Source organism: Oncorhynchus gorbuscha, linkage group LG16, assembly GCF_021184085.1.
Source record: "Oncorhynchus gorbuscha isolate QuinsamMale2020 ecotype Even-year linkage group LG16, OgorEven_v1.0, whole genome shotgun sequence".
NCBI lineage: Eukaryota > Metazoa > Chordata > Actinopteri > Salmoniformes > Salmonidae > Oncorhynchus > Oncorhynchus gorbuscha.
In genome coordinates, this window is record NC_060188.1 from 25,527,545 (window position 1) to 25,546,745 (window position 19,201).

The 19,201-nt window shown below is 48.4% G+C and overlaps 1 pseudogene; it reads left to right on the top strand.

Moving 5' to 3' along the window:
- Nucleotides 1-1,638: 1,638 nt before the first annotated feature.
- Nucleotides 1,639-19,201, top strand: part of LOC124000006 — a 63,452-nt pseudogene continuing 45,889 nt past the window's right edge.

The window sequence follows — 19,201 nt, forward strand, 5'->3', positions numbered from 1 at the left end:
GTACACAGGTCCAATAGGGATTTTTGGCAATACCTACTATATTGTACAGTGGTAGGTCTGAATGCCAGTTACAATTCCCCATTTCTTGGCAGGAGGTATGGAACATCTTTGTCTGTCTCTGTCTTTCTATTTCTCTCTGTTTATCTCTCTCTCATTATCTCTGTCTCCCCCAGTCTTATAATCTGTAAGGATCCAGAGCTGCCCAGGAGTTACTGAGGGAGATAAGTCTAATTAGAAGTGCACTTGGCTCTGCAAATATTGCAGACAGGCTCTGCTAGTGCCTGTTGTCTGCCTCTAAAAAATAAATGAATATACAAAGTTAATTCATTCCCCTCTTGATAAGTTTTAATGTCACGTGCACAAGTACAGTGAAATGCCTTTCTTGCAAGCTCTTATTGTAACAATGCAGTAATCAATATCTGTAGTACTATAAAATAAAGTAAAGTAGAACAGAAACACACGAGAAGTAAAAATAAGAATAAGAAGAACACGAGAAAGTAAGTAAGTAATTCAATTCCAATATGATGTGTGTGTGTGTGTGTGTGTGTGTGTGTGTGTGTGTGTGTGTGTGTGTGTGTGTGTGTGTGTGTTCGTGTGTGTGTGTGTGTGTGTGTGTGTGTGTGTGTGTGTGTGTGTGTGTGTGTGTGTGTGTGTGTGTGTGTGTGTGTGTGTGCGTGTGTGCGTGCGTGTGTGCGTGCGTGTTGGAGTGTCAATGTGAGTGTGTGTGTGAGTGAATGTGTCCTGTGAGTGTGCAAAAAGAACAATAACAAAATCTCATTTGTAGTATTGTAGTTTGAAAATGTACTTTGAAGTTCCTTAGGAGTGTTTGAGGAATTAAACTATTGAAACGTTAGCCAAAACAAAATGGTATCCGTTGTCTTATAGCCCTATCATTAAACTGAGTGCTGCACTTCTAAACGGAAACAGTCCTCGGACGGCCTGCATTATATTACCATTTGTCTTGAGGAGAGACCGTGGGAGCCTTCACCACGCAGTTACACAATGTAAACTGGGAGCTGAATAATCAGACAAGGAAAATATACATTTTGAACATGCATCTGATTATCATCCCAAAGGCCAATGTCTTTGTGTTGCACATTGCACAATGTTAGGAATCTGTTAAAAATAGCATTGATTTAGTTATTTCTTCCGGCAGTCAGGTGTCAGAGCAGGCAGGGCATGGGGCGTCCATGGCACTGGGCTGGCACTAATGACCAAGCCTCCGGGGGCTTGGCTTGGTGAGGGGTGAGCAGGGGAAGGAAGGGGATGGCTGCGTGAAAACACAAATGCCCACCACGTCCTCCATAACTGGTCTTCTGATGACAGGTTATTAATGCCTGGTTTAGCAGAACTCAGAGGGAGGTAAATCAGATTCATCTTTACCTGCCAGCTGCACAGGGACAGTCTGTGTTGAGATTTTGTGTCCACAGTGTACACATCCATCCACATAGGTGTAAACTCTCCTTGCGATGAAAGGACGCCTCTGCTCTGTCTGCTAGTTTTTGACTCTCCTGGCTTATGTAATCAAAGTTATATATCAGTCTCATCAATCTGTTTAATGTGGATGTGTTTGGAAAGAAAAAAGTCAATGTGTTGCTAACGCTCTCTCTCCATCTCTCTCTCTCTCGTTCACTCCAGGATGGCTCCAAGCAGAGGCAGGTGAGGCAGAAGAAGACTGTCTCCTTCAGCTCCATGCCCAACGACCGTAAGATCAACAGCACAGCCGCCTGCATGGCCTTCATGATGGAGGGCTGCGAGATGAAGAAGGTGCGCTCCAACTCGCGCATGTACAACCGCTACTTCCTACTGGACCCGGACATGCACTGGCTCCGCTGGGAGCCCTCCAAGAAGGACTCAGAGAAAGCCAAGTTGGAGATCAAGAGCATCAAGGAGGTCCGTCTGGGGAAGAAGACCCCTGTGCTGCGCAGCAATGGCCTGTCCGACCAGTTCCCAGATGAGTGTGCCTTCTCCATCATCTATGGGGACAACTATGAGTCTCTGGACCTGGTGGCCAGCACGGCTGATGTGGTCAGCACCTGGGTTATGGGCCTCCGCTACTTGGTCTCCTACGGGAGGCACATGGTAGATGTGGTTGAGCCTAGCCAGCCCAGCCTGAGGACCTCCTGGATCGGATCAGTGTTTGAGCTGGCTGACATGGAGAGGAATGGCCACATCGACCTGTTCAGGGCCACCCAGATCATCAAGGGACTCAACCCGGGCATGAAGGAGTCCCGGATAGAGCTGAAGTTCAAGGAGCTCCAGAAGGCCAAAGACCAGTATGGGGAGGACATTGACATGGAAACCTTTGTGGAGGCCTACTGCGAGCTGTGCACAAGGCCAGAGATCTTCTTCCTGCTGGTGCAGTTCTCCAGCAACAAGGAGTACCTGGACAGCAAGGACCTGATGCTGTTTGTGGAGGTGGAGCAGGGCATGGAGGGCGTGACGGAGGACATGTGCCGGGGCATCGTCCAGAAATACGAGCCATCCGCCGAGGGCCGGGAGAAGGCCAGCCTCTCCATTGATGGCTTCACGCACTACCTCCTCTCCTCGGAGTGTCACATTTTTGACCCCCAGCACAAGAGGGTGTGCCAGGACATGAGCCAGCCGCTCTCCCACTACTACATCAACTCTTCGCACAATGCCTCCCTCCTAGAGGACCACTTCTGGGGCTCCTCCGACATCAGCAGCTACATCCGGGCCCTGAAGATGGGCTGCCGCAGCCTGGAGGTCATTGTGTGGGACGGCCCCGACAACGAACCTGTGGTGTACGTAGGGAACTCGGTGGCATCTCAGCTAGCCCTCTGCAAGGTCTTGGATATTATAAACCAGTATGCATTTGAGAGCTCTGAGTACCCCTCATCCTCTGCCTGGTGACACACTGCTGTATCCCCCAGCAGAGGGTCATGGCCCAGCACATGAAGAAGATCCTTGGAGACAAGCTGTACTTGGATGCCCCCAGCTCAGAGGACCACTACCTACCCTCCCCAGAGGAACTCAAGGGTAAGATCCTGCTGAAGGGCAAGCGGCTGCCCCCAAACTACCCCGAGTCAGAGGGGAGGTGACTGATGAGGAGGAGGGTCTGGAGATGTCCAGGAGGGTGGGGGCAGATGATAAAGACCATCTCAATGGCCTTGGCTGCAAACGGCTGAGGCTGTGTAAGGAACTGTCGGACCTGGTCTCCCTCTGTAAGTCAGTGCAGTTCAGGGACTTTGACATCTCCAAGAGGGATCAGAAATACTGGGAGATGTGCTCTTTCAATGAGGTCGACGCCAACAGGTTCGCCAATGAGTTCCCGAGGACTTTGTGTGCTACAACAAACGCTTTCTCTCCAGGGTGTACCCCACTCCGATGCGGATCGACGCCAGTAACATGAATCCCCAGGACTTCTGGAAGTGTGGTTGCCAAATTGTAGCCATGAACTACCAGACCCCGGGCCTGATGATGGACCTCAACCTGGGATGGTTCAGGCAGAACGGGAACTGTGGCTACGTGTTGCGGCCGGCCATCATGAGGGAGGAGGTGTCATACTTCAGCGCCAACGCCAGGGAATCCCTGCCAGGGTGTCCGCCCAGCTTCTCCACATCAAGGTGATCAGCGGGCAGAATCTTCCCAAGCCCAGGGGCTCTGCTGCAAGGGAGACGTGGTGGAACCCTACATCTATGCAGAGATCCACGGCATCCCGGCCGACTGTGCCGAGCAGAGGACCAAGACGGTCTCTCAAAACGGAGACAACCCCGTCTTCGATGAGAGCTTTGAGTTCCAGATCAACCTGCCGGAGCTGGCGGCACTACGCTTCGTAGTGCTGGACGACGACTACATCGGAGACGAGTTCATCGGCCAGTACACAATCCCCTTTGAATGTCTGCAGCCGGGCTACAGGCACATCCCCTTGCAGTCACTGACGGGGGAGTTCCTACCCAATTGCACCCTGTTCGTACATGTGGCCATCACCAACAGAAGGGGAGGGGGCAAGGCCCACAAGAGAGGCCTGTCGGTGAGGAAGGGCAAGAAGGCTCGTGAGTACACCTCCAGCAAGACCACCGGTATCAAGGTGGTAGACGAGCTCTTCAGAGCATCCACCCAGCCTCTGAGGGAAGCCACAGACCTCCGGGAGAACGTCCAGGTAAGTACTTAACATTCATTACATGTACAAACTTTTATAAATTCTTTGAAGGAGCATTAAAGGCAGGCACTTTCCCTTGCATACATTACATCTGGAAATGACACCAAGTTGGGTGATGTGGAGATATTAAGCAGTCGTGATTGCCTCTCAGGCTGCATTTCCATAATGGAATACGATAAAACTGTTCAATCATTCCACGAGAGATAGAAGGAGACACCAATTAGGAGTGAGGGAGCCTGGGAAGAAATAGTATAGCACAATTAGTAGCTAGACAGGTGACCCCTTAGCACCTCATTGAATAGGAACCAAACGTTGTTGAGGTGACTCTCAGCTCGTTCTCTGTTTGTCGCTCTGATGGATAGAGAAACGTTGCTAATTGTGTTGTATTTACGTGATGTAAAAGGCAGGAGCCATAAATGAGAATGTCAGTAAAGCTGGACAATTAAAAGGTTTGTATAAAGTGTCATCATTAAGTGGATGATGGTCTGTGTTAGGCTCTGTGAGCACCCTTATGAACCCCCCACAGAAATGATAAATGGCAAACCAGTCATGTTTCATAATAGTTTATGAACCCCCCCTTCTCCCACTAACATCACCCCTGAGATTATAAGTAGCCATCAATTTATGTTTTGCAATAGTTTATATTTAGATGTTTGTCAGGATTGGATGGCAGTTTGAGTACAGCTTGTAAATTGTTGTTGTCATGATTGAAGGACATAAAATGAAGCTTTTCTCTGTCTTGTCTGGTCTACTGTCTGTCTGTGTGATGATAGCGATGGGAAGTGAGGAGGCTTTACACGCCCTGTATACTTTGTACATCAGCTGTCTGGTTTAGACTGGCAGGCCTCTTGTCCTGCCTGACAGATTTGAGAATAGACTATTTCTCTGGATACTTTGAACTTCATCGGGGTCAGACGACGACTCATAGTTTGTTGACATTAGAGGTCGACCGATTATGATTTTTTTCAACGCCGGTACTGATTATTGAGGACCAAAAAGCCGATACCAATTAATCGGCCGATTTTTACAATGTATTTGTAATAATGACAATTACAACAATACTGAATGAACACTTATTTTAACTTAATATAATACATCAATAAATTCAATTTAGCCTCAAGTAAATAATGAAACATGTTCAATTTGGTTTAAATAATGCAAAAACTAAGTGTTGGAGAAGAAAGTAAAAGTGAAATATGTGCTATGTAAGAAAGCTAACGTTTCAGTTCCTTGCTCAGAACATGAGAACATATGAAAGCTGGTGGTTCCTTTTAACATGAGTCTTCAATATTCCCAGGTGATAAGTTTTAGGTTGTAGTTATTATAGGAATTATAGGACTATTTCCCTCTATACCATTTGTATTTCATTAACCTTTGACTATTGGATGTTCTTATAGGCACTTTAGTATTGCCATGTTTGTCATTTATTATCATGTCTTGTCCCTGTGCTCCCCATTCTGTTCGTTTCCCTCTGCTGGTCTTATTGGGTTCTTTCCCTCTTTCTATCCCTCTCTCTCCCCCTCCCCCTCTCACTCTCTCGCTCTCTCTTCTCTCTATCGTTCCGTTCCTGCTCCCAGCTGTTCCTATTCCCCTAATCATCATTTAGTCTTCCCACACCTGTTCCCGATCCTTTCCCCTGATTGGAGTCCCTATTTATTCCTTTGTGTTCCGTTCCTGTCCCGTCGGTTCCTTGTTTAGTATTCACCATGCTGTGATTGTGTTTCGCCCTGTCCTGTCGTGTTTTTTGCCTTCATCAGATGCTGCGTGTGAGCAGGTGTCTCTGTCTACTACGGCCTGCGCCTACCCGAAGCGACCTGCAGTCTGTGGCCGCTTCTCTTGTTATTCCCCTACAGACTAGAGGATTTCTGTTATTCCCTGTTTGGACTTGAATAAACTCTGTTTCTGTTAAGTCGCTTTTGGGTCCTCTATCACCTGCATGACAGAAGGAACCGACCAAGGAATGGACCCAGCGACTTCAGACGCCGTTACACTGCCGTCAAGATCCAAGGAGCCATGCTCGGCAGACACGAGCAGGAATTGTCTGCTGCTCGCCATGCCGTGGAGAACCTGGCCGCTCAGGTTTCCGACCTCTCTGGACAGTTCCAGAGTCTACGTCTCGTGCCACCTGTTACTTCCTGGCCTGCCGAGCCTCCAGAACCTAGGGTTAATAACCCACCTTGCTACTCCGGGCAGCCCACTGAGTGCCGCTCCTTCTCACGCAGTGTGAGATTGTGTTCTCTCTCCAACCCAACACATACTCTAGAGAGAGAGCTCGGGTTGCTTACGTCATTTCACTCCTTACTGGCCGGGCTCGAGAATGGGGCACAGCTATCTGGGAGGCAAGGGCTGATTGCTCTAACAAGTTCCAGAACTTTAAAGAGGAGATGATTCGGGTTTTTGACCGTTCAGTTTTTGGTAGGGAGGCTTCTAGGGCCCTGGCTTCCTTATGCCAAGGTGAACGGTCCATAACGGATTATTCTATTGAGTTTCGCACTCTTGCTGCCTCTAGTGAGTGGAACGAGCCGGCGCTGCTCGCTCGTTTTCTGGAGGGACTCCACGCAGTGGTTAAGGATGAGATTCTCTCCCGGGAGGTTCCTTCAGATGTGGACTCTTTGATTGCTCTCGCCATCCGCATAGAACGACGGGTAGATCTTCGTCACCGGGCTCGTGGAAGAGAGCTCGCATCAACGGTGTTTCCCTGCTCCGCATCGCAACCATCTCCCTCCTCTGGCTTTGAGACTGAGCCCATGCAGCTGGGAGGGATTCGCATCTCGACTAAGGAGAGGGAACGGAGGATCACCAACCGCCTGTGCCTCTATTATGGAGTTGCTGGACATTTTGTTAATTCATGTCCAGTAAGAGGCCAGAGCCCATCAGTAAGCGGAGGGCTACTGGTGAGCGCTACTACTCAGGTCTCTTCATCTAGATCTTGTACTACTATGTCGGTCCATCTACGCTGGACCGGTTCGGGGTGCTACATGCAGTGCCTTGATTGACTCTGGGGCTGAGGGTTGTTTCATGGACGAAGCATGGGTTCGGAAACATAACATTCCTTTCAGACCGTTAGACAAGCCTACGCCCATGTTTGCCTTAGATGGTAGTCATCTTCCCAGTATCAAATTTGAGACACTACCTTTAACTCTCACAGTATCTGGTAACCACAGTGAGACTATTTCTTTTTTGATTTTCCGTTCACCGTTTACACCTGTTGTTTTGGGTCATCCCTGGCTAGTATGTCATAATCCTTCTATTAATTGGTCTAGTAATTCTATCCTATCCTGGAACGTTTCTTGTCATGTGAAGTGTTTAATGTCTGCCATCCCTCCCGTTTCTTCTGTCCCTACTTCTCAGGAGGAACCTGGCGATTTGACAGGAGTGCCGGAGGAATATCATGATCTGCGCACGGTCTTCAGTCGGTCCCGAGCCAACTCCCTTCCTCCTCACCGGTCGTATGATTGTAGTATTGATCTCCTTCCGGGGACCACTCCTCCTCGAGGTAGACTATACTCTCTGTCGGCTCCCCGAACGTAAGGCTCTCGAGGATTATTTGTCTGTGTCTCTTGACGCCGGTACCATAGTGCCTTCTTCCTCTCCGGCCGGGGCGGGGTTCTTTTTGTTAAGAAGAAGGACGGTACTCTGCGCCCCTGCGTGGATTATCGAGGGCTGAATGACATAACGGTTAAGAATCGTTATCCGCTTCCCCTTATGTCATCAGCCTTCGAGATTCTGCAGGGAGCCAGGTGCTTTACTAAGTTGGACCTTCGTAACGCTTACCATCTCGTGCGCATCAGAGAGGGGGACGAGTGGAAAACGGCGTTTAACACTCCGTTAGGGCATTTTGAGTACCGGGTTCTGCCGTTCGGTCTCGCCAATGCGCCAGCTGTTTTTCAGGCATTAGTTAATGATGTTCTGAGAGACATGCTGAACATCTTTGTTTTTGTCTATCTTGACGATATCCTGATTTTTTCTCCGTCACTCGAGATTCATGTTCAGCACGTTCGACGTGTTCTACAGCGCCTTTTAGAGAATTGTCTCTACGTAAAGGCTGAGAAGTGCTCTTTTCATGTCTCCTCCGTTACTTTTCTCGGTTCCGTTATTTCCGCTGAAGGCATTCAGATGGATTCCGCTAAGGTCCAAGCTGTCAGTGATTGGCCCGTTCCAAGGTCACGTGTCGAGTTGCAGCGCTTTTTAGGTTTCGCTAATTTCTATCGGCGTTTCATTCGTAATTTCGGTCAAGTTGCTGCCCTCTCACAGCTCTTACTTCTGTCAAGACGTGTTTTAAGTGGTCCGGTTCCGCCCAGGGAGCTTTTGATCTTCTAAAAGAACGTTTTACGTCCGCTCCTATCCTCGTACTCCTGACGTCACTAGACAATTCATTGTCGAGGTTGACGCTTCAGAGGTAGGCGTGGGAGCCATTCTATCCCAGCGCTTCCAGTCTGACGATAAGGTTCATCCTTGCGCTTATTTTTCTCATCGCCTGTCGCCATCTGAGCGCAACTATGATGTGGGTAACCGTGAACTGCTCGCCATCCGCTTAGCCCTAGGCGAATGGCGACAGTGGTTGGAGGGGGCGACTGTTCCTTTGTCGTTTGGACAGACCATAAGAACCTTGAGTACATCCGTTCTGCCAAACGACTTAATGCCCGTCAAGCTCGTTGGGCGTTGTTTTTCGCTCGTTTCGAGTTTGTGATTTCTTACCGTCCGGGTAGCAAGAACACCAAGCCTGATGCCTTATCCCGTCTGTTTAGTTCTTCTGTGGCTTCTACTGATCCCGAGGGGATTCTTCCTTATGGGCGTGTTGTCGGGTTAACAGTCTGGGGAATTGAAAGACAGGTTAAGCAAGCACTCACGCACACTGCGTCGCCGCGCGCTTGTCCTAGTAACCTCCTTTTCGTTCCTGTTTCCACTCGTCTGGCTGTTCTTCAGTGGGCTCACTCTGCCAAGTTAGCTGGTCATCCCGGTGTTCGAGGCACTCTTGCGTCTATTCGCCAGCGCTTTTGGTGGCCGACTCAGGAGCGTGACACGCGCCGCTTCGTGGCTGCTTGTTCGGACTGCGCGCAGACTAAGTCGGGTAACTCTCCTCCTGCCGGTCGTCTCAGACCGCTCCCCATTCCTTCTCGACCATGGTCTCACATCGCCTTAGACTTCATTACCGGTCTGCCTTTGTCTGCGGGGAAGACTGTGAGAGCCGCCAATAAACGCAGGATTAAGAGTCCAAGGTATTGTTGCGGCCAGAGAGTGTGGCTTTCCACTCGCAACCTTCCTCTTACGACAGCTTCTCGTAAGTTGACTCCGCGGTTCATTGGTCCGTTCCGTGTCTCCCAGGTCGTCAATCCTGTCGCTGTGCGATTGCTTCTTCCGCGACATCTTCGTCGCGTCCATCCTGTCTTCCATGTCTCCTGTGTTAAGCCCTTTCTTCGCACCCCGTTCGTCTTCCCTCCCCCTCCCGTCCTTGTCGAGAGCGCACCTATTTACAAGGTACATAAGATCATGGACATGCGTTCTCGGGGACGGGGTCCCCAATACTTAGTGGATTGGGAGGGTTACGGTCCTGAGGAGAGGAGTTGGGTTCCGTCTCGGGACGTGCTGGACCGTTCACTCATCGATGATTTCCTCCGTTGCCGCCAGGATTCCTCCTCGAGTGCGCCAGGATGCGCTCGGTGAGTGGGGGGTACTGTCATGTTTGTCATTTATTATCATGTCTTGTCCCTGTGCTCCCCATTCTGTTCGTTTCCCTCTGCTGGTCTTATTGGGTTCTTTCCTCTTTCTATCCCTCTCTCTCCCCCTCCCCTCTCACTCTCTCGCTCTCTCTTCTCTCTATCGTTCCGTTCCTGCTCCCAGCTGTTCCTATTCCCCTAATCATCATTTAGTCTTCCCACACCTGTTCCCGATCCTTTCCCTGATTGGAGTCCCTATTTATTCCTTTGTGTTCCGTTCCTGTCCCGTCGGTTCCTTGTTTAGTATTCACCATGCTGTGATTGTGTTTCGCCCTGTCCTGTCGTGTTTTTTGCCTTCATCAGATGCTGCGTGTGAGCAGGTGTCTCTGTCTACTACGGCCTGCGCCACCCGGCGACCTGCAGTCTGTGGCCGCTTCTCTTGTTATTCCCTCACAGACTAGAGGATTTCTGTTATTCCCTGTTTGGACTTGAATAAACTCTGTTTCTGTTAAGTCGCTTTTGGGTCCTCTATCACCTGCATGACAGAAGGAACCGACCAAGGAATGGACCCAGCGACTTCAGACGCTCGTTACACTGCCGTCAAGATCCAAGGAGCCATGCTCGGCAGACACGAGCAGGAATTGTCTGCTGCTCGCCATGCCGTGGAGAACCTGGCCGCTCAGGTTTCCGACCTCTCTGGACAGTTCCAGAGTCTACGTCTCGTGCCACCTGTTACTTCCTGGCCTGCCGAGCCTCCAGAACCTAGGGTTAATAACCCACCTTGCTACTCCGGGCAGCCCACTGAGTGCCGCTCCTTTCTCACGCAGTGTGAGATTGTGTTCTCTCTCCAACCCAACACATACTCTAGAGAGAGAGCTCGGGTTGCTTACGTCATTTCACTCCTTACTGGCCGGGCTCGAGAATGGGGCACAGCTATCTGGGAGGCAAGGGCTGATTGCTCTAACAAGTTCCAGAACTTTAAAGAGGAGATGATTCGGGTTTTTGACCGTTCAGTTTTTGGTAGGAGGCTTCTAGGGCCCTGGCTTCCTTATGCCAAGGTGAACGGTCCATAACGGATTATTCTATTGAGTTTCGCACTCTTGCTGCCTCTAGTGAGTGGAACGAGCCGGCGCTGCTCGCTCGTTTTCTGGAGGGACTCCACGCAGTGGTTAAGGATGAGATTCTCTCCCGGGAGGTTCCTTCAGATGTGGACTCTTTGATTGCTCTCGCCATCCGCATAGAACGACGGGTAGATCTTCGTCACCGGGCTCGTGGAAGAGAGCTCGCATCAACGGTGTTTCCCTGCTCCGCATCGCAACCATCTCCCTCCTCTGGCTTTGAGACTGAGCCCATGCAGCTGGGAGGGATTCGCATCTCGACTAAGGAGAGGGAACGGAGGATCACCAACCGCCTGTGCCTCTATTGCGGAGTTGCTGGACATTTTGTTAATTCATGTCCAGTAAGAGGCCAGAGCCCATCAGTAAGCGGAGGGCTACTGGTGAGCGCTACTACTCAGGTCTCTTCATCTAGATCTTGTACTACTATGTCGGTCCATCTACGCTGGACCGGTTCGGGTGCTACATGCAGTGCCTTGATTGACTCTGGGGCTGAGGGTTGTTTCATGGACGAAGCATGGGTTCGGAAACATAACATTCCTTTCAGACCGTTAGACAAGCCTACGCCCATGTTTGCCTTAGATGGTAGTCATCTTCCCAGTATCAAATTTGAGACACTACCTTTAACTCTCACAGTATCTGGTAACCACAGTGAGACTATTTCTTTTTTGATTTTCCGTTCACCGTTTACACCTGTTGTTTTGGGTCATCCCTGGCTAGTATGTCATAATCCTTCTATTAATTGGTCTAGTAATTCTATCCTATCCTGGAACGTTTCTTGTCATGTGAAGTGTTTAATGTCTGCCATCCCTCCCGTTTCTTCTGTCCCTACTTCTCAGGAGGAACCTGGCGATTTGACAGGAGTGCCGGAGGAATATCATGATCTGCGCACGGTCTTCAGTCGGTCCCGAGCCAACTCCCTTCCTCCTCACCGGTCGTATGATTGTAGTATTGATCTCCTTCCGGGGACCACTCCTCCTCGAGGTAGACTATACTCTCTGTCGGCTCCCGAACGTAAGGCTCTCGAGGATTATTTGTCTGTGTCTCTTGACGCCGGTACCATAGTGCCTTCTTCCTCTCCGGCCGGGGCGGGGTTCTTTTTTGTTAAGAAGAAGGACGGTACTCTGCGCCCTGCGTGATTATCGAGGGCTGAATGACATAACGGTTAAGAATCGTTATCCGCTTCCCCTTATGTCATCAGCCTTCGAGATTCTGCAGGGAGCCAGGTGCTTTACTAAGTTGGACCTTCGTAACGCTTACCATCTCGTGCGCATCAGAGAGGGGGACGAGTGGAAAACGGCGTTTAACACTCCGTTAGGGCATTTTGAGTACCGGGTTCTGCCGTTCGGTCTCGCCAATGCGCCAGCTGTTTTTCAGGCATTAGTTAATGATGTTCTGAGAGACATGCTGAACATCTTTGTTTTTGTCTATCTTGACGATATCCTGATTTTTTCTCCGTCACTCGAGATTCATGTTCAGCACGTTCGACGTGTTCTACAGCGCCTTTTAGAGAATTGTCTCTACGTAAAGGCTGAGAAGTGCTCTTTTCATGTCTCCTCCGTTACTTTTCTCGGTTCCGTTATTTCCGCTGAAGGCATTCAGATGGATTCCGCTAAGGTCCAAGCTGTCAGTGATTGGCCCGTTCCAAGGTCACGTGTCGAGTTGCAGCGCTTTTAGGTTTCGCTAATTTCTATCGGCGTTTCATTCGTAATTTCGGTCAAGTTGCTGCCCCTCTCACAGCTCTTACTTCTGTCAAGACGTGTTTTAAGTGGTCCGGTTCCGCCCAGGAGCTTTTGATCTTCTAAAAGAACGTTTTACGTCCGCTCCTATCCTCGTTACTCCTGACGTCACTAGACAATTCATTGTCGAGGTTGACGCTTCAGAGGTAGGCGTGGGAGCCATTCTATCCCAGCGCTTCCAGTCTGACGATAAGGTTCATCCTTGCGCTTATTTTTCTCATCGCCTGTCGCCATCTGAGCGCAACTATGATGTGGGTAATCGTGAACTGCTCGCCATCCGCTTAGCCCTAGGCGAATGGCGACAGTGGTTGGAGGGGGCGACGTTCCTTTTGTCGTTTGGACAGACCATAAGAACCTTGAGTACATCCGTTCTGCCAAACGACTTAATGCCCGTCAAGCTCGTTGGGCGTTGTTTTTCGCTCGTTTCGAGTTTGTGATTTCTTACCGTCCGGGTAGCAAGAACACCAAGCCTGATGCCTTATCCCGTCTGTTTAGTTCTTCTGTGGCTTCTACTGATCCCGAGGGGATTCTTCCTTATGGGCGTGTTGTCGGGTTAACAGTCTGGGGAATTGAAAGACAGGTTAAGCAAGCACTCACGCACACTGCGTCGCCGCGCGCTTGTCCTAGTAACCTCCTTTCGTTCCTGTTTCCACTCGTCTGGCTGTTCTTCAGTGGGCTCACTCTGCCAAGTTAGCTGGTCATCCCGGTGTTCGAGGCACTCTTGCGTCTATTCGCCAGCGCTTTTGGTGGCCGACTCAGGAGCGTGACACGCGCCGTTTCGTGGCTGCTTGTTCGGACTGCGCGCAGACTAAGTCGGGTAACTCTCCTCCTGCCGGTCGTCTCAGACCGCTCCCATTCCTTCTCGACCATGGTCTCACATCGCCTTAGACTTCATTACCGGTCTGCCTTTGTCTGCGGGGAAGACTGTGAGAGCCGCCAATAAACGCAGGATTAAGAGTCCAAGGTATTGTTGCGGCCAGAGAGTGTGGCTTTCCACTCGCAACCTTCCTCTTACGACAGCTTCTCGTAAGTTGACTCCGCGGTTCATTGGTCCGTTCCGTGTCTCCCAGGTCGTCAATCCTGCACGCTGTGCGACTGCTTCTTCCGCGACATCTTCGTCGCGTCCATCCTGTCTTCCATGTCTCCTGTGTTAAGCCCTTTCTTCGCACCCCGTTCGTCTTCCCTCCCCTCCCGTCCTTGTCGAGAGCGCACCTATTTACAAGGTACATAAGATCATGGACATGCGTTCTCGGGGACGGGGTCCCCAATACTTAGTGGATTGGGAGGGTTACGGTCCTGAGGAGAGGAGTTGGGTTCCGTCTCGGGACGTGCTGGACCGTTCACTCATCGATGATTTCCTCCGTTGCCGCCAGGATTCCTCCTCGAGTGCGCCAGGATGCGCTCGGTGAGTGGGGGGGTACTGTCATGTTTGTCATTTATTATCATGTCTTGTCCCTGTGCTCCCCATTCTGTTCGTTTCCCTCTGCTGGTCTTATTGGGTTCTTTCCCTCTTTCTATCCCTCTCTCTCCCCCTCCCCCTCTCACTCTCTCGCTCTCTTCTCTCTATCGTTCCGCTCCTGCTCCCAGCTGTTCCTATTCCCCTAATCATCATTTAGTCTTCCCACACCTGTTCCCGATCCTTTCCCCTGATTGGAGTCCCTATTTATTCCTTTGTGTTCCGTTCCTGTCCCGTCGGTTCCTTGTTTAGTATTCACCATGCTGTGATTGTGTTTCGCCCTGTCCTGTCGTGTTTTTTGCCTTCATCAGATGCTGCGTGTGAGCAGGTGTCTCTGTCTACTACGGCCTGCGCCTACCCGAAGCGACCTGCAGTCTGTGGCCGCTTCTCTTGTTATTCCCCTCTACAGACTAGAGGATTTCTGTTATTCCCTGTTTGGACTTGAATAAACTCTGTTTCTGTTAAGTCGCTTTTGGGTCCTCTATCACCTGCATGACAAGTATTGCCAGTGAAACAGTATAGCTTCTGTCCCATTTCACTTCGGTTACACCAACCTCATCTCGGGAGTTGATAGGCTTGAAGTCATAAACAGCGCAATGTTTGACGCACAACGAAGAGCTGCTGGCAAAACGCACGAAAGTGTTGTTTGAATGAATGTTTACGCACCTGCTTCTGCCTACCACCGCTCAGTCAGATACTTGTATGCTTGTATGCTCAGTCAGATTATATGCAACGCAGGACACGCTAGATAATATCTAGTAATATCATCAACCATGTGTAGTTAACTAGTGATTATGATTGATTGTTTTTTATAAGATAAGTTTAATGCTAGCTAGCAACTTACCTTGGCTTACTACATTCGCGTAACAGGCAGTCTCCTTGTGGAGTGCAACGAGAGAGAGGCAGGTCGTTATTGCGTTGGACTAGTTAACTGTAAGGTTGCAAGATTGAATCCCCCGAGCTGACAAGGAGAAAAATCTGTCGTTCTGACCCTGAACGAGGCAGTTAACCCCCCGTTCCTAGGCTGTCATTGAAAATAAGAATATGTTCTTAGTTGCCTAGTTAAATAAAGGTATAACATTTTAAAAATCGGCAAATCGGCACCCAAAAATACCGATTTCCGATTATTATAAAAACTTGAAATCGGCCTTAATTAATCAGCCATTCCGTTTAATCGGTCGACCTCTAGTTGACATTTCTTTATATCCCAGGTAGGTTATGGGCTTTTTAACCCCATCAACAACACTTGTTTTGCCCGAGGAATGGAATGGACCTGGTTCCTTAATAAACCAACTGCCACAGCTCTTGGAAAATAAAAGCTGAATCTAAAAATGTGGAAACACGGAGCATCATAAAACTCATTATACATTTCTCTATTTGTGTCTTCCCTCTATTCTTTCTGAGCTCCATTTCTACTATCTTTCTTAATTGGATTTCCTTCACTACAACAGTAGCTCATGAGCACTTATTGTTTCATGTGAAGGATTTAGGCCTATTTCAAATCATTTCAAACTGACAGTAGTTTAGGCTGCATAGTCCATTTCCGTCTATCGCTTAGCACTGTAGTTGCATCAACTCGACAATAGCTCTCTCAATAGCTCAGCGGAATTCAGAACAGTACTTATTATGATGATTGGCAGCAATTTTTACACGGTCTCTCCAAGCGCTGAAAAAGCTATTGTAGTACCAGTAAATAACAAATGTATGATTATTAGATGTTGTGTTTGTTAGCGAAAGAAGGAAACTAGGTCACTATGTATCTTCAGTCTGTGATCGGTATGAACCCAGGTACGTAGAGCTACCTACTTTCTCAGCTCCCAGATGCTCTGTTTTCAAATCACTATCCCAGATATTTGCACGATTGACTCCTGATCTCAGGTACTATACTTGGTAATCCTCTCAGAGCCTTTAGGACTGTCTCCAGACCTGTTGTTGTTCTCTCAGCCTAAACCCCAACATTGCTGGAGAGCTGTGATAGGTCTGTTCTCCTGCCAGCCAACCTCAATCTAGGCCTAAGGACATGGCAAACAAGAGCCAAGAACCACAATAACTAAGCAGGGGATGTGATTAGAGATCATGTGGTATGCTGTCATACATTTTTCATTTGTGGAAATTGATGCAGATGATCTTGACTCTATTTTCCAAAAAGGGTATCTCGTTTACCCAGGCACTGTTACAAAAAAGGGAGATGTTGTTGTGTTCCAGACTGAAAATTAATACTGTAATTTTGGGGAATAGTTTTCCTTATAGTGTCGGTACGGATGTGATAAGTGGAGGGTAATTTTCAGGCAAATGACCGGATACAATCTATACCAGTAAATAGTATGTTTAGAGAAATTCTTGTGAAAAGCAGCTGGACATATTTGGGGACTCGATACAAACCTCATGCAGTTGTTAAATGTAGATGGAAGCAAGATTCCTGACACAGATACTGCCAACTAATCATTTTATCACACTTTATTTGGATAGTCCAGATTTTCCATCTCTAGATGCTCTACAGATGGGCATACTAACTGCTTGTTGAGGTTGCGGTTAGGTTGAGGTTTAGAAAAAGGATTAGGGTAAGGGTTAAGGTAAGGGTTAGGGCTAGGGTTAGGGTTAGTATATAGTTGAAATGTTACTGATAGTCCATCTCTAGATGCTCTACAGACTACCCAAATAAAGTGTCACCAGTCATTTTTATTTCAAATCTGTGCTTGTGTGTGAGTCAGAAGTTGTGATTACACAATGTTCAAAATAGGCCAGTGACAATGACTCAGTCTATGCTAACACCCCCACATTAAATCGGGGGGTCTATACTAAGCATGGAAATGATACACAAGCCAGATATGTTAGTTGTGACGTTCTTGTGTGCATGCAGGAGCTATTAATTTTTCTATCATAATACAAGGTTTTAGAAGCCAATTACGATTAGGCAACTGGTACAGCAGGTGACCAGATCTGTGTGTGTGTGATGGTGTTTTTGCCAGCATGCACAGCAGCTGCCCTGCTTCCTGAAAGGGAGATGTCAAATGTCCATCTCCTCAGAGGAACAGCGATAGAAATGGGCAAACAGCCTTTTCAATAGACTGAAAAGAGAGGCCTCAGGCCTGATGTTGAGATGGATGGCGTCAATAACGCACTGTGGTTGGCATCAATGCTTTCTTGTAGATGGTCTCCCAGATGGACCCTGCCTGTACCTGTAGTATACAATTGAAGTCGGAAGTTTACATACACCTTAGCCAACTACATTTAAACTCAGTTATTCACAATTCCTGACATTTAATCCTAGTAAAAAATCCCTGTCTTAGGTCAGTTAGGATCACCACTTCATTTTAAGAATGTGAAAATTCAGAATAATAGTAGAGAGAATTATTTCTTTCTTTCATCACATTCCCAGTGCGTCAGAAGTTTACATACACTCAATTAGTATTTGGTAGCATTGCCTTTAAATTGTTTAACTTGGGTCAAACGTTACGGGTAGCCTTCCACAAGCTTCCCACAATAAGTTGGGTGAATTTTGGCCCATTCCTCCTGACAGAGCTGGTGTAGCTGAGTCAGGTTTCTATGCCTCCTTGCTCGCACAGGATTTTTCAGTTCTGCCCACAACTTTTCTGTAGGATTAAGGTCAGGGCTTTGTGATGGCCACTCCAATACATTGACTTTGCTGTCCTTAAAAGCCATTTTGCCACAACTTTAGAAGTATACTTGGGGTCATTGTCAATTTGGAAGACACATTTGCCACCAAGCTTTAACATCCTGACTGATGTCGTGAGATGTTGCTTCAATATATCCACATACTTTTCCTTTCTCGTGATGCCATCTATTTTGTGAAGTGTACCAGTCCCTCCTGCAGCAAAGCACCCCCATAACATGATGCTGCCACCCCCATGCTTCACGGTTGGGATGGTGTTCTTTGGCTTGCATGCCTCCCCCTTTTTCCTCCAAACATGACGATGGTTATTATGGCCAACAGTTCTATTTTTGATTCATCAGACAAGAGGACATTTCTCCAAAAAGTATGATCTTTGTCCCATGTGCAGTTGCAAACCGTAGTCTGGCTTTTTTATGGCGGTTTTGGAGCAGTGGCTTCTTCCTTACTGAGTGGCCTTTCAGGTCATGTCAATATAGGACTCGTTTTACTGTGGATATACGCAGATACTTTTGTACCTGTTTCTTCCAGCATCTTCACAATGTCCTTTGCTGTTGTTCTGGGATTGATTTGCACTTTTTGCACCAAAGTATGTTCATCTCTGGGAGACATAGAGCTGGCAGCTGAAAGCGTCACACAGTGTAGTCTGGTCTCCATTAAAGAGCCTCCTCTCCCCTGAGACACACTGGACAGAGTAAAGAAGGGAGACTTAAAGTAAACTTCAAGTCTTCTTCGAGAAGGCCTGTGTTGAGGGTGCATGGTAATGAGAGAAACCTCAGCACACACTGTCACAGCACCAAAATAGCACCACAATAGCACACTCATTCATGCGTAAATGCATACATGTAGATTTATACTGTATACTCCAATTACGTGATATTCAATTGCGATCTTGTCTCATCGCTGCAACTCCCCAACGGGTTCCCCAAAGCCCCCCTGGCCAAACCGTCCCCAAACCCAGACGACGCAGAGCCAAATGTGCGCCGCACGATGGGACTCCTGGTCACAGCCGGGTTGTGACACAGCCTGGGACCGCTGCGCAACTCGGGAGTATAGTGCAGTCTTTTAATTAAAATGTTGGCCATACACGTAAACACACACAAGTCACTCTGGCCAGCTGTAAGTCACTCTGGATAAGAACATCTTTTAAATGCCACTATTTGTTATTTTTTGGCCTACAATCACACCCCGTAATACGCATGGAATGGTATTAAGAAATGCATTATCACACTTCAGTGACCTCTGACAGAGAGTGATGGATCATCTCAAAGAACTACTTTTCCAGGTGATCTACCCTAAACAATAGCAGAGTCAAGTGTGTTCCTCTCACAGGGGATTGGAGAGGAGGAGAGTGGGAGAGGAGACTGGCAGTTACAGGCTCTGTAGGAGTGGCAGGAAATCCATTCAGGTTCTTTAGGATTTAACTCTCCCTTTCCTTTGTGTGTGTGTATGCGCATACACTGTGTGTGTGTGTGTGTGT